Here is a 15,243-nt window from a genome sequence, read left to right on the forward strand (position 1 = left end):
ACATGTTCAATCTGGATAAATACAAAAACAGATTTAAAAAAAAAACCTGATTTAGCGAGCGCCGGGCACGTCCGTCATGATGACACTGCGGAAATTTGCGAGCTTTGAGGCAAGTGGCGTTTCCCGAAGAGATAACGATGATACGGTGTATCCGCCCGGCGCTCTCCGTGAGTTCCTTGGATTTATGTATTCAGCAAATACGGACGAGCCAATCGTTGTCAGAAAAGAACACAAAACGGAAAGCAAGCCCTCAGCTGTCTAAACAATGGCCAACATAGCAAACAGACGCCAGGTTGGGCGGCGTGAAGCAACAATAGCGGGTTCCTCCGTAATCCTGGATTTTTTTTTTGTGCCGTCGAAGATAACGGCAAAGGATTCTCTGTGGAAAATTAGAATGCAAAGGAAATCCCCCCTCCCCCTCCCCCCATCCGTCTGTCGCTTCCGGTGAAAAGGACGCGGTGAGAAAACAAACGCCTCGGTTGTACAAATCCCGACTTTCATTTGTCCTCTTTGTGGCGGTGATTAATCAGACCCACTCTGCCTTCCCCCCCCCCCCCCGCACGCCTCGCAAATTACCTCAGAAAAGCGCCCCGAAAGGGGACGGCGGATTTACGGCGCTTTCGCCGCCAGTCTTCTCCCCGCCCATCCATCGCGCAATGTCAACACAAATGGGATGGCGGGCGGCGGTGCTTTTACAAGGTGAGAGCATCGCATGTTGCGCGTTGAGCTAGCATCGGCGGCTAACGAGAAAACTTACTTGGGAAAATAAGCGAGCGTTAACATATTGGAAACAGGCCATAATAGTAAAATCCCAATGAGCTTTGGGGTGTGATTAGCAATATAATAAAACAATATATAATACTACGGGGGTACTTAAAAACAGAAAATTCAAATTATGAAACGAACTGGCGGAAAAATGAGCAAAATTCAAGACACAAAAGTTGACATTGTCCAATATAATATGAGACACGAGATGTTTTTTTTTCCTCTTTTGTTTTACTTGTTTTGTTAAAAATAAGTAGGGAGTTACATATTGCGCCGCTTGTGCTTTTATTGTTGAGAAAAGTTCTGGTCGTGTTTGATTTGATTCAATTATATTTTTGCGTTTTGATGATAAAAGGGTTTCCTGCTTTTTGTTAAAAAGGTCCAAAAGCATCTGAAGTGGTGAGCGCCACGGCTTCAGAATGAATCACAAATGAGTCAATCGCAAAGTGCACAAAAAATATATCTTTTGATAAGCTTGATTCACATGACACATCAAACAATTTTGACTCTGTGAATATATATATATATATATATATATATATATATATATATATATATATATATATATATATATATATAGTTATATGAATAATAAATACATACTTTTTATTTTGAAGCAAATAAATCTCCATTCTTGTAAAAAAAAAAAATTATATATATTTTATATTATATATATATATATATATAGTTATATGAATAATAAATACATACTTTTTATTTTGAAGCAAATGAATCTCCATTCTTGTAAAAAAAAAAAAAAAAAAAAAAAAAATATATATATATATATATATACACACAGTATATATATATTTTTTAATATTATATATATATATATATATATATATATATATATATATATATATATATATATATATACACACAGTATATATATTTTTTTATATTATATTATATCATATTATATATATATATATATATATATATATATATATATAGTATATATATATTTTTTATATTATATTATATCATATTATATATATATATATATATATATATATATATATATATATATATATATATATATATATATATATATATATATATATTTTTTTTTTTTTTTTTTTTTTTACAAGAGTGGAGATTCATTTGCTTCAAAATAAAAAGTATGTATTTATTATTCATATAACTATAACTATTATTCAAATAACATAAGTGAGTTTTTATATTTTAGATTTTTTTTTTTACCATTTTTTTTGACATTTTAGTTGCAATCGCCCCGAAGCGCGAACGTAATTCAACAAGTCAAACTATTCAATGCATGGTTAATTTGGAATAAAATGAGTGGGGTGCATGTGAAGTTTATTTGTAATAAAATAAAGACTTTTAAAAGCGCACTTTGGTGCGCTTGTTTTTTTTTCTCAGTTTTAGACTAACCTGTAACCTCTATAAACACTGTAAAAAAGTAGTTCAATGGTAAAAAGCTGTTTTTTTTTTCCTTTAGTTAAAGTAGATACAGTTTTTGTAAACTTATAACTTGGCGTCTCTCTTTGAAGGAGCTTTGCAAAATATAACGGAGAAGCGCGGCTATAAACTGACATTTTTATCGCATATAAACCATATCGCGGCAAAGCGTCCTTTCTCGTTCAATTAACAGACGAAACCTTTGCGAAAAAGTGACAGGTGGCTGAGCGCGCTAAGATTGAATTCAGCACGCCTGCTCCCGATTCACCCCTGCGGGCTTGCAAGACTGGTGAGTCACATGACAGCACCCGGGGCAAATTGGGCCTAATTGTGACATTTTCAAGACGTGAATATCTGTTTGCGCTGGAAATTGAGACGGCGATACAAGCTGCGGCGCTTTCCGCCGCAGCGGTGCCTTTTCTTCAGTGGCGTACAATTAAAAGATGGAAATATTGTGAGGGGTGTACTCAATTACTGAGGGCAGACAATGATTGCGTGTGTGTGTTTGGGGGGGGGCTCGGATGAGCCCGTATGCTCGTTAAAAGCTTTTATTCTCCATCATCTCCCTTCCCTCGGATGCACTAAACTCCCTTAATTATAGTCCAAGATTTTATTTGCCCTCGCTGCCTTCTTTCCACGGAGTCAAAACGCAAGCAGGTTTGGGGCTTTGTAATGGGGGTTCTTGCTTTTTTGGCACCTGGCGCAGGTTACGGGTGCCACAGCGGCGCCAAAGGAAAGCTTCGCATTTTTAATGAGCTCCGCTGGAGCGCTTCCACTTGTTGTTTTTGGAGGGCTTGATCCACTCGGCTTGGAGGAGCAAACAAACTAACGCTGGGGACGCCATTTTTTTTTTTTTTTTGCCGTAAAATGGCACCATTTTGGTACGAGGACTTGCCTCCGCCTGTGAGCCAGATCGATCCTTATAATTCAAGAAGGGAATGAACGCTAAGTGCTAAATTAGCTATTTACGCAAAAGCCAAGGTGGGCTAGCAAGAACAACCAATCAGCAATCTCTCCTTTGGATTTGTGGATCATGGAGGAAAATCTTAAGGGAAGGAAAATTTATTGGGCCAGACCAATAAAATGATGGGTATATATTTATATGATTTTAAAAGGTCAACTTCTTGGCTATTTCTTTTTGATTATGGTCGAAAACAGCACAAGCAACACTATTGGTCATAAAACGTTAACATTAATGATGATTAATTAATCACTATTAATGATAAAACTGGTTTTTCATTCCTTGAAAAAGTCCAGCTCATTTTTATACTTTACATTTTGCAAAATTATCTTCGCTGGCCGGATTAAACCAATTTGTCGGCTGGAACCGGCTGTTTGATACCCGCCAATCAATTTGTGCTATTTCCAGCAACTTTCAGGTGAGAAAAAAAAAACAAAAAAAACACATGTAATAGCTTTTAGAGAAGCACAAATCAAACACGCAAAATGTCAAAAGATTTACTTTGCTTCTGTAGCCGCCCAATCTTGACATTTTAGGAGTGGAAAACATCGTTTTAAATTGCTAATGGTTTCCTATTGTGTGACAATGAAGGGAAAATTGCCAAAGGTACCATTAGCACGGATTTTGCAAGGTTTTGTGTTGTTGGTGTATTAAGAGTATAAACCCTCAGCAGATTTATACTCTTGGATGCAAGGCTCTCCATTATTTCTCCTCTCAAGCTTGAATTAAGGTGATTAAAGAGATTTCCTTTGCACCTAATTTGTTGTTCCTACAAGGCAGAGTAGGCGGATTTTATTGCTGCATTGAAATAGTCTTTTCCGTTCACAACACTTGACTATTTTAGCCTCCTATTTTTGTACGGGTCTAGTTAGGGAAGCGTCGCAAGAGTGATATTATTTCTGAAAATAAACCTCCTTCTTCAGGATAAACTTTTCAAAATGCCACAAATGGAATTAACCACTGATGAGGGCATGTTCCCTTGCCGCTTTGTCCTGCAGGACCCCCGAAGAATTTCTTTGTACGTTGAGTTTGGATATGACAGTGTGGGGTCAAGGGGTCAAATTTGGACAATGTTCATCTGGTTCAGGGTACGAGGACCCTGAAGGGGGAAATGATGAGAATGATTTGTCTGTATTTGGTACATGCAGCATCCACTTCAACCTGTGGGCCTGGAAGGAGGCTCCTCCCACCTGTGCTCCCTTCTGAAGGTTTCTGATTTTCCCCAAATTGGGCTTTTTGAGTTTATCCTTCCCCTTCTGGGAGCTTCTATTTTTCAAAAGAGGTCTAGATGACCTCTTTTCACCTGTGAAGCCCTTTGAGACTTGAAATGAAATTTGATTGATTGATTGATTGATTGGTTGATTTTTTTTTTTTTTACTAACTTAGCCTATTTGGCAGAGCGCGGGCCCAGAATTAGATAAGCCTCCAGATGTTTGTCCATATATGGTCAGATTTGCTGTTTAGTGAGGCCTTGTCAGTTTCATGGAATATCTGTCCTACGTACTGTTATGAAAGCAAAAGCCTCTAAGCGCTAATAAAGCATCGGACTCCGCGGAAAATGAGCTGCGACATTTTATCATTTATATCAAGGAGACACTTCTGTCATTTTCACGCCACGGTACCACATATTATAAACAAAAATAAGAACCTGAAGAACCTTGATCTCATCTGGATTCATGACTTGTGCACACAGGCTGGACTCGGTCTCAGATTTTTGTAACTCAAACATGACTTGGACTTGGACTAGACTCAATGAACCAATGCAAAATAAAAGAAAATTACTGGAAAAATTCCACATCCCAAAGAAACCCCGCAGGAACCCGTACCCCAAAAGACGGAGGAAATCGGCAGTTTCGGGTAAAAGTGCGTATTTAGACTCATTTGAATAATTTCCGCCGGCACTTCAGAGACAAACTTGTCCCTGAGATTTTTTCGGATGGTTTCCAAATGTGAACCGCGTATAGCGGACTGACAGGCGATGCTAGATTGCGAGGCATATCGAATTTCGTCCAAGCTCAACGACTTGCCATAGAATGCGAAATCGTCGCACGTTGGGGGAATAGGGCGCCGGGCGAGATTGTGGAAAAAGGATTTTTTTTCTTTTTTTTGGTAAGTGTAGTGGAGAGAGGCTCTCTCTCGCTCACTGACTGGCGGCGGGAGCAGCTGCCACCGCAACACTTGCTGACACGTGCGAAAGTCACTTCACATCTGCTTGTCAAATCTCCGGGAATATCAAGACAAATACGACGAGCTCCGAGCTGGCGCGTTCGTATATTGGATCCCCGAGAGCGAGAGTGGCCTTTTCTACATCATCTCCTAATACGGATTGCGCATCCATACGCCGTGACTCATCTGCTCCAAAAGTGTACACGTGCATAATTTTAAACCCCTTGGTATGCTCGCCCAAGGGTGTCTTCGCCTTGTTCAAATAGGATATTAGCAGATAAAAATAAGAAGAGCTCGGACGAGCGTTTAACCTATCATCCGTTCTGGATCCCCTTCTGTGTATTTCGCAAACATCGATCCGTTTCCGACCAATTCCTCCATCACAATGCGTTGCCGTCAGGCTGGTTATTGCTGGGATTAATCACATCCCGCTGAATAAACCCCGGGCTCGTATTCTGCGTGCGTGAGATGCGTTTTGTCAAATTAAGCCACTGCGGCGGAGGAAGACGGAGGCCCAAAGAGACAGCGAGGGAACCCTATCGATTTTTGATTACGCGTGGCCCAAGGCCCCCGAGGCGGCCGAGATCTCAGCGGAACTCCAACGCACTTAGCCGCCCGCCGGCATCGCTTACGTAGCAAACTTATTCAGGTGCACGTTGCGTTTAGGGGAAAATACTTGATGAAAAAATGAACCGTGCTTTATTTTGTATTGTATCTAAGATGTCCTACAACTCAGTACTACATCGGATTTGAACTCACGTATCGCATAATCAAGATTCTCATTTGATATGAGAATATTTGTTTTTGTTTTTGTTTTTGGAACATGTATATTGTTGGAGTTGTTTGTGAATACAGTCTGAGGAGACAGCATGTCTCCTGCAGCTGTAATGAATCTCAGGTATGATGACCTAAGGACCTAATCACAGGTATGATGACCTCATGACCTAATCACAAGCACAATGATCTGATCACAGCCATGTTCTTGGGAAAGAAGATAGCAGTGATTGTATGGACTGATATCGTATGGACTTCCAACTACATCCCCCACTATCAGAAACGGGTTGTGACCTTGCTGCCAGAATGTCGCCCCTAACCTTTCACGGCAGCAAGGGGCTGTGTAGCAAGGGCCAACCCTAATGAATAAACTAGGGGTGGACAAGATATGTATTAAGAACGGTAGGAGATTTCTGAACGCTCTTTTTTGCAAGTTAAGACATCTAGCCCCTTCTTTTCCTTCTTGTTTGCTGTTTTTTAAAGTTCTAGGTGGCCTGAACCTGACAAAATCCTGCGCAGGCATGGGGAGAACACGCAAACGTGACCTCTGCACTGTGAGGTTGCCGCGCTAAAATCGATTTTACAATACGAAGAAATAAAACCCTCCGCTTCCCGTCCAAAATCGGCCGTGGAACTCACGCGGCGGTCTTTTAATAGATGCCAAAGCGGCGCGGTGCGAGAATGCAAAAAAGGTGGCGCCCGTTAATCGGATGAGCTATCCGCGGAGCAGGTGGAATATGACCATCCGTCAGCCAGTCAATACGGGTCCCCGGCTACACCGGGGCAAGGCCGCCCGTCTATTGTGAAGCCGGCAGATAGATCGGCGGCAAGCGTTCCGTTCGGTAAACACCGTAAATTACACTGCTTGGGGGAGCGCGCACGTAATCCTAAACAAGTCTCTCCAATTACATTTGACTGGCGCATCTGCATGAGAATGATACGTCCGTGTTATTGTGCACACAGAGATGGAAATCAAATAATGAATGAATTTTACATCCAGGCTCGTTTCATTTTCTCCACAGCTTGGGGGGTACTAGAAATCCGCAGGACGGCGGTGATATACGCACACGCAACAGTAGTGGGTAATGTAGTTGTGCCGAGTGTCTCCCGCATCTGAAGTGGATGTGCTCCGCACCGTATTGTGTTATTACGAGGATTTATGTGCACGTAAGCGCAAAAAGCAACGGAGAGAAAGTGGATGTTTGTCCGGATGCAGAGCGGCACAAAAAAAAAATGGCTTCGACTAGATCTTAGATAGACATTATGAGTTTTCTTTATGGGGTTTTGGTTTGGGTTTAAGGCGGATACAAGCCTAGGTTTTGGGGTTAAGGCAGTTCTTCTGAAATAGTAGGGCGCTGAGGGATGCGTATGCAACGATAGGTTTTACTTTTTCATTGTAAAGTGTAATTGCACATCCACGGCACTAGGTGGAGCAGTGGTGTTCATATTAAAGTGCGCGCGAGAGTTTGAACTTTTTAAATTGCTGCCATTGGAGAAACCTCGAGGGACACCATGAAGAAATAATTAACAGTAACAAATTGAAAGGTGAACAGCTTGTTCTCATGTTCATGTAGATTTCAATGATTACCGTAATTTCCCAAAAATATAACACATTTTTCCCAAAAAAGAAGGCCAAAAGTATGGATGTGTCCAATAAACTGTAACTTAAAATTTTACTCTTACTTACAATAATTACCCTAACGGGTTAACAGCCAGTGCTTGTTGCAGCTAACAGCACCTGAGGTTGTTACGGCATTATTTTCAATTAAAGAAGCGAGCAGACTGAACCACCGTCCGAGTCCAACCTTGTTCACACACAGGAATAGTACTAAAACGGGGAGGATCATGTAAAAGTTATGATGTCCCCAACTGATCAGCAAATATATAACTTACAGATATGAACACAAGAAATTATTAAGCGATTACAGAAGATTAGATTTATTCTGTTTTGGTATAGTTTTTACATTGTTGCCAAAGTGTTTCTGCGTCTTATACACGGTAACATAGAAAATACAATAATTTGACCCCAAAAGTAATTGTGCGTCCTATACACAGGTGTGTCTTATTTGGGGAATTATGGTATTTCATTATGATTACGAAAAACGTTTAAGTCGTTTGCTGTTTTTCGATAAGATATTGGGTATTGGGTATCCCGTGTTAACCTTTCAGACCATTTCACGTTTATTGTTATTTAATATTAAAAATCAAGCTGTTCCATTGATCAAAAATGGTTCTCGTCCGATTAAGTATTGCAATTTTTCGTATTTCAGGCACTGTGAAGTTGTTTTTTGTTTTTTTTTCAGTATCAGACTAACCTGTATAAACCCAGTAAAGTTAGCATTTGTTGAAAGTTTTCCCATTCCGCCGTAATTGCTTCAAGACAAGCTCAGAGTCGGCGCTCCTGCCAAAAAAAGGACAATTTTATCCATTTATATTGAAAAACGCTCTTCGGTCTACTTCCTTAATGCTCAGCATCACGATAAAGGATTGTTCCTTGATTTGACAGCGCCAACATATGCTAAAAATCTGAAAGCATCATAACGATTCCATCAGCCGCAATTTTCTCATGATGGACAAACATGACGAAAACCATTTGGCTTCTGAAAAAGAAAAAAAAAAAATCCTCCTCTCAGGCAGCAATTGGCCAAAGTGGTCTTTTTCAGGGCCTCGTTCCAATAATTCCTTATTCATTGGGCAAATTGCCCTACTGGGGACCGCACGACGCTTTAAGAAACCCGGGCTTGATTTAGTGCAATCAATAGCTCATCAGATAATATTCCCTTTTGACTAACTCATCAGCTCCTATGAGTTGGGAGCGGCAATTGAATTCAACAGCGGCTCATGTTTCAAACCGGTCGACCGTCGAATTCTAACGGCGGGGGCGGAATTACATGTAATGCAACATCACTTTACCAAATTAAAAGCCAAATCGAGTTCGCACAGAACATCAAAAAATGCACTGTCAAGCACCGCCTTATTGCCTCTTTCTTGTCAACAAGGAGACTACGTGAATCATTTTTCCAGTGGACTTTGATGCATTATGAAAAGGAAAATATGGCTTGACTTGTCTCCTTCAGCCCTTGGATGTGCGCTTGTAAAAACCTGCATGGATGTCGGCAGGTGGGGGAAGAAACAGCAAAGGGCAAGCTTCTACACTCTCATCTTACAACAGTCGTCACTTCGGTAAAGAACATCCCAAGTAAGATGATCAGCAAACCATCTCAGAAAAGCTCCATTTCAAATAAATTAGACAGATCCCAAGACTAACCGTGGAAGAGAAACGAGGATGCTTGAACAATTGACAAGGAGATAGGAGGAGCTATTAGTCATGACTTTTCGGGCTATCCGACAAATTAATATTCAGCTGTCTCAAAAAAATAAAGCGTTGAAACTTCAAATAATTTGATTGCTGCAACGTGAGTTATAGCATTTGTATCGAGTTTATCTTGTTTCTGCCCCCCCCCCCAAACGCATCTACTGTATGTAACCACAGGGGTCGTCAACCTTTAACATTCAAAGAGCCAAGCAGACCGAACCAATGTCTGAATCCATCTGTGTTCACAAACAGGAAATAAGATGAGATTTATTCTGTGTTAAGAATTCTTCAAGAACTCCATTTTGGATCGTCCACTTCCCTGAGTTATCTTATTTTGAAAATTCTGCTTTTAATCTGAAAGCTTGCACTGTATTTCCAATATAAATCCATTTCAAACAAATTGGACGGGTCCGAAGATGACAACGAGGATGTTTGTGCAATCAGAGAGGAAATAGTTATATGGGAGGAGCTATTTGATGTGTCAGATAGTGATGACGACTTTAAGTGCAAAAAAAAATTTCAGCTGTATCAAAGAAAGCATTGAAACTTCAAATCATTTAATTATTGCATAATTATTTTCTACAGTCGCGTCCACGCAAATGGGGTAGACTTATACTCGCATTTTTGTAAATTCACCAAAATTGAAGGTAAAAAAAAGTCCACGCGTACTCGAATAAATACAGTAACCCATTCATACACCATGTATGCTTTTAAATATGATTAATGAAGGACTAACACAAAAATAGCACGCGTTTTTCTCTACCTTTAATTAAACTGAACCACGGAACATAAAGGCTTTAATTTTAAGTGTCATCCATCTTTGAAGATGAGCTGCAGTCATGTAAGAAGTGTACTTAAGGCTTCCTCCTTCAACGCAGCAGATCGCATTAGCAAAATAAAGGCTTAGGCGGGAGAAAACACATTTGTTGACAGGCAACAGAAGCAACGGCGACAAATCCACTGTTTGGACTCGCCTCGCTTTTTTTTTTCCCCCTCCCGCCGCTCGTTAAATATTCATGGCCGGCCATTTTTCATTGTTTACGTCCTCGCATTTGGTTTTCCATCCTCGCGGTGGTTTCGCTTGTCACGTATAAGCCGCGTAAAAAGCATACGCTGGCACCTGATTATGATGATTGGAGATCTATGCCTAACGGTTATTCATGTATATCTGGGTTCCACAACGTTTTTATACACCATAAACAGGGGGAGGGGTTCATATAACATATGCAAGAGCTGTATATCCGACAAAAGTGCACGCAAATTACAATGTTTGAATCACATCGGCATTCTTACAAAAAAAGACAACTTATAGACACTCGTGGGCCAGATTTTACAGAGAAAAAATGTGTGCGTCACTGACTGACTGCACTCAAAACCACACCGGCCTGCTCATTACAAAATGTAATACCAACAGCGGCCAGAGGCGGCGCTAGGAAACAAAGATAAAGACAAACAAAACACAAACGAATGAACTGTTGATTAGCTTTCCTAGTAAAAGTTAAAAAAAAACAATAAGGCCCCACGGCTACTTTCACCGAATCGAGTAGACGTATTTATCGTAACAGGAAGCAAAAAACAAGCGTCGATGATCCAAGGCCGACATTGAACAGGAAGCGGCCATTTATCCATTTGCCTCTCTCAGAATCAGCTGATTCTGATCAATGTTGAGATTTAAAGAGCGTTTCTGCAGATGCCGGCAAATGTAACAGAATGCTGCTGTAACAAGTACAGTCTAGTTTTCAAAGCAAGAGCAAATTGATTGGAACAATTGCCTTCTCCTGACCCATTCGCGCAATGGTGGATGCATTTTAAGTTTAATGCAGATGTACATCTTCATTAATGACACCATTTTCCTCCAGGTGATCCCCAAAACATCCAAATGATATTTCAATACTGATTTTGGAGAGTTGGAAAACATTTGGCTACAAATTCCAAATGCATTGATGAGATATGGACAAGGTTGAATGGCACTGCTGTATATATCAACTTTGTTATTTCAATGGACTTTTCAAGTCAGTTGCTGTACAATTAACTCAGAGACGGACTGTGCAGATGTAATTAGGCATATAATCAAGGCATGCCAGCAATTCCCGCAGTGTTTCATCAGCGCACCTTTGCTAAAAATCCATCATTCATGCTTCCTTGCTTTTTTCTGTCACCGCCGTCTAGTCAACACCTGTGCCTTCATCTTCTCACTGTAGTGTCATTTGTGTGCAATGCTTGTTCTGCCTTCCTTCATCTTTTTGTTGTTTTTTTACTGTAAATGGATTCTGTGTAACTAATTACAAAAAGTTAATTTACAGGATATATATATATATATATATATATATATATATATATATATATATATATATATATACACACACGCACACACACACACGCACACGGTAAGCCACCCCTCAGTCATCCTTTATATGCAAGACTGGAAATATTAATTAAAATTTTGTCGCAATTCTGCCATGTTTTATTGTCAGAACTTTGTTTTTTTTTTTTTTTATCAGTGAAAAAAACTCCAAAATGCTGAAATGCCAGATACAAAAAAAAAAATCCTTAACTGCCATTTCACCATGTGAGCATGTTTCGACTGACAATTTTCCTAATATTGCTTTGTCTTGTCCCAATGATGTCATTGTAGACAAAAACAAACAAAATTTGAATGCAAACTGCAGTTTATTAGAAAAAAAACCATGCCATTTAATCACTTGATTGACTTCATAGACTACCAAAAATCTCAGACACTGGATGCAGGGATACACTTAATTTTTCCCCCAAAATGACAAAAATAAACATAAAACTGTGGTGCTGAACAATCCTAGATTTCAAATAACCTCTACACATTTGACTTATATAATCAAATCACCTGCACACCAGACTTCACAAACCTCAGACGCCGGATGCAGAGAAATCCACTATTAAACAACGCTTAACTAAATATCAAATATAACGTAAAAACGCATCACACTTGACCGAGCAACTCCGGAAAAGAGCGCAAAAACCTCAAGGGCTGGATGCAGAAAACCCCTCTGGATAAAAAAACTCCTGAATGAAAAATCTTAGGTGCCCGATGCAGTGGAATCTACGGTAAAGCCAAACGCCTCTTTTCAAACGCGTGGGTGAAAACAAAAAGTCCTCACTAGACTGGCAAACAACCCTGGGCGCCTGCAGAGCAGACCTGGCGAAAGCTCCTGTGCCGGAGGCAGAGAAATTGTGTCAGCTGCCTCTCGCCCGCTCCGCCTGTCGAGCGGAGCCGACACAGTGATGCTCATTGCTACAAACGCTGAATGATGCATAGCAAGCAGGACAGAGCAGCACCAGTCATGGCCAATCACACGGCGCACCCACTCATGTTGACCGCCGCCTCGGGCTCTACGCAACTTCATTTTGTGGGCTGGAAGTCAAAAATCAAAATGAAAACAAATCTAGCAGTGGAGTGGAATCGGAAAGACTTTGCACAAATAGCCTTACCTCGCAGTCAAATTCCAAATATTGGCTGGTGCGAAGCTGCGTATTTGGATGTAGGTTTTTTTGTTTGTTTGTTTTTTTTGAGATGAGAATCTCAAATCTAGTTCGAGAAGTCCAGCGGGAGCGCGATCATTTCCTCTTCCTCAAATCTGTGCGATCTTGGACTTGGAATAATCCTGGTCAAAACTGAACATCCCTTCAGTGGTCAAATCCAAATTGACTGCTGCTCAAATTCCGGCGAAAGGCTTCCCGTTCTGGACGGGAGGCGAAAAGCCTGCCGCTACGGCAACATTGCTCCTGCCTTCGTTTATTTTGATTGTATGAAAGAAAAAAAGCTACTCTTCACACAGCATAAGCTCATCTCCGCAAGTCCGCACCGGGAAGCGAAAGTGTCAATGCAACGCGTGCACGTGAGAGCGATAGAGACTGTGCGGTGCAGCGGGAGGCGGCGAGAGCGCCAAGTGGATCGTGCGGGAGGAGGACGGTGAGAGCGAGTGCGAGAGAGCGAGGAGAGGGAGAGAGCGAGGGAGAGAGAGAGAGAGAGTATGGCGTCTAGAGGAAAAAAGACAGAAAGACAGACAGAGCAAGAGAGACAGAAAGAAAGACTAAGAGGGAAAAAGAAACATAGCACGTAAAAGAGACAGGCGAGAAAGGAAGAGAGCGCATGAGAAAAAAGAAAATATCTGAGAGACAGACAGAGTAAGACAGCCAGCGAGGAGGGAAAAAGAAAGACAGACGGACAAACAGAGAGAGACCGACAAAGAGCGGAAAAAGAAACAGAGCACGTGAAAGAGATACAGAGAGGGGAAAAACAGTGAGACAAAAAAAACAGATAAGCGACAGACAGAAAGACAGAGTTAGACAGTCAGAAAGAGGGTAGACAGACAAAAAGTTCGAGAGACAGAGCAAGGACAGAGAAAGAGATGAAAAGGAGACAGCCCGAGAAAGAGAGAGAGACAGAGAAAGGAAGAGAGTGCATGAGAGACAGAGTGAGACAAAGAAAAAGACAGATGATACAGAAAGAAAGAGAGAAAAAGAAAAGGACAGATGAGCGACAGAAAGACAGCCAGAGACAGACAGAAAGAGGGGAGACAGGCAGACACAAAGAGAGAGACAGAGCGAGAGGGACAGATGGAGTAAGAGTGGAAAAGGAGACAGATGCCAGACAGGAAGAAAGAGACAGCGAGCAAGACAGCCAGAGACAAAAAAAGACAAAAAGAGAGAAAGACAGATGGACAAAGACAGAGTAAGAGAGGAAAAAGAGACAGCACAAAAAAGAGAGAGAGAGAAAGAAAGAGTGCACGAGAGACAGAGTGAGACAGAGAAAAACACAGATGAGAGACAGACAGGAAGAATGAGACAGAGAGTAAGACAGCCAGAGACAAAAAAGACAAAAAGAGAGGAGACAGACAGAAAGTGAGAGAGACAGATGGACGGAGACAGAGCAAGACAGGAAAAAGGACATGAGAGACACGGGGAGATAAAGTGGAGAAATGAAGATAGTGCATGCGAGACAGTGAGACAGACAGGAAGAATGAGACAGAGTAAGACAGCCAGAGACAAAAAAGACAAAAAGAGAGGAGACAGACAGAAAGTGAGAGAGACGGATGGACGCAGCCAGAGCAAGACAGGAAAAAGTACATGAGAGACACGGAGAGATAAAGTGGAGAAATGAAGATAGTGCATGCGAGACAGTGAGACAGAAAAAAAGGCAGAGTAAGACAGCCAGAGAACAGAGGAAAAAAAGACAGAAAGTGAGCGGGACAGATGGACAGAGACAGAGTGAGAGACACAGTAAAAGAGGAAAAAGAAACAGGATGTGAAAAAGAGAAAGACAAACAAACAGACCACACGAGAGAGACAAAGTAAGACAGAAAAAAGACAGATGAGACACAACCTAAGAGAGTAAAAAAGAAAGAAAGCGAAAGAGACGAATAGAGAGAGTGGGGAAAAAGAGAAAACTCACTTGAAAGTGAGAAAGACGGAGAGAGGGAGGTGAAGTACATCCTCTACTAATGCCAGTGGGGATGCGGAAAAATCTCTACAATTTTCCCAAGAATGCAAAAAATAGCCATTTTGAGGAAATGGACCGTTTGAAAATTTGTCCCCACAAAGATAGCAAAACGAGTGTGCTGGTGTGTGTGGCACACGGACAGCGGCTCCTCTTGCCAAGACTCATAAACATCGATTGAAATACTTCAACAAGAACACACTTAAAGGGACTGAGGCGCCTTCAATTGAAGGTGTATGAAGCGGAAGCTCAAAGCCAGGAGGTCAAAAGGTCAAATTGCAAGTCTACTCTACTATTATGAGGACATTCTTGAGGACAAGAAAAATAGGTATCCAATCCATAGCAACAATCGGCAGCTTGGCAAATCGG

General features: G+C 41.0%; 1 protein-coding gene across 2 annotated transcripts in view; it reads right to left on the reverse strand.

Annotated features, from left to right (window-relative positions):
- sgcd (sarcoglycan, delta (dystrophin-associated glycoprotein)) overlaps nt 1-13,327 on the reverse strand; it is a 111,091-nt gene extending 97,764 nt beyond the window's left edge. For both annotated transcript variants that reach the window (XM_088441049.1, XM_088441048.1), the window contains exon 1: nt 12,867-13,327. The gene's annotated coding sequence lies outside the window, so the exon portion shown is untranslated. The remainder of the gene's footprint in view (nt 1-12,866) is intronic.
- Between the last annotated feature and the right edge of the window lie 1,916 nt (nt 13,328-15,243).

Source organism: Hippichthys cyanospilos, chromosome 18, assembly GCF_059441005.1.
Source record: "Hippichthys cyanospilos isolate Australia breed blue-spotted pipefish chromosome 18, RoL_Hcya_1.0, whole genome shotgun sequence".
NCBI classification, from domain to species: Eukaryota; Metazoa; Chordata; class Actinopteri; order Syngnathiformes; family Syngnathidae; genus Hippichthys; species Hippichthys cyanospilos.